The sequence below is a fragment of the Merops nubicus genome, unplaced genomic scaffold (genome assembly GCF_000691845.1).
Source record: "Merops nubicus isolate BGI_N331 unplaced genomic scaffold, ASM69184v1 scaffold9928, whole genome shotgun sequence".
Classification (NCBI taxonomy): Eukaryota; Metazoa; Chordata; class Aves; order Coraciiformes; family Meropidae; genus Merops; species Merops nubicus.
This window is the reverse complement of record NW_008626334.1, coordinates 131,618-132,608: the sequence shown is the minus strand read 5'-3', so window position 1 is coordinate 132,608 and position 991 is coordinate 131,618. Positions and strand designations below refer to the sequence as shown.

Sequence of the window (991 nt, the reverse complement as noted above, 5' to 3'; positions counted from 1 at the left end):
AGCAGGAAACTTCTATCCTCCCTGACTTTGCTAACTCTCAGCACTTGTCTGCCTAGAAATCTTAGCACCAAATAGCTGGGATGTGAATTCAGAGATGAGAAGCAGTTGTGTGCCAGCTTTCTGTGGAGGCATCCTTTGTGTGCCTGCTGAAGTGGCTTCGTGTAAGCTGGACAAACTGCACCAGGAGAACACCAGCCCAGAACAGCTCTTACAGAAAGGATGAATCCACAATGCAGCAGAAGAAAAACCTTTAACTTTTTACCTTTGCTTTTCATAACCTGGGGAACAATTAATCTATTCTTTTATGTCATCAGAGCTGGACAGTCCACAAAGTCCACAGACAATCTGTCCCATGACTTTATTTTTAATACCTGAAGATATGGGGTTTTTCTCCCCCGTACCTAAAGGTGACTTTTTCTCCCTACACTTTTTTTTTCCCTAAGCCCCCACAGACTGTTCCCTTCATCTTTATAATGGCCTTTTAGGTGTTTGAAGACTTATAAAACTTCCCCTTCAAACTTCTCTAGACTAAATAAACTCAATACTTTCAACTTTTCTTCATGGGCATGTTTTTCAGACCTCTGAACATTTTTATTGCTCCAGTTTGTGCACTGTCCAATTTTTCCACACCTTCACTGTAGCTAGGTGCCCAAAACTGAACATAGCTGATGCTAACTTCGAGCAAAATTATTTAATATCTTATAGAGTATTCTTCTGTTTAAATCCCAGGAAAATGGTTATTTTACCCCAAAAAAAGCCTTTTGAAGGACAGCTCTTTAATCAGTGGCTCCCAATCTGTAGTGATGTGCAATTTGTTGTCCTACAGGTAGGACGCATCCTGCAGCTGCCCCTTCCCAGTGTTATCTTCTGCTTTGGGGCATTGTTTCCAAGATCATTTTGAATTCTGACCTTGATCTCCACCATACTTCCAAATTCAAGCTTAACATATTCCAGATTTTAGAATCTCTAACAAGAGGGAGAGATGTTGACT

The 991-nt window shown here is 40.8% G+C and overlaps 1 protein-coding gene across 1 annotated transcript in view; it reads right to left on the bottom strand.

The window, feature by feature from the left end:
• LOC103778378 (collagen alpha-1(XXII) chain-like) overlaps positions 1 to 991 on the bottom strand; it is a gene marked incomplete at its 3' end in the record, with an annotated part of 106,830 nt that overhangs the window by 268 nt on the left and 105,571 nt on the right. The gene's annotated exons all lie outside the window — the stretch shown is intronic.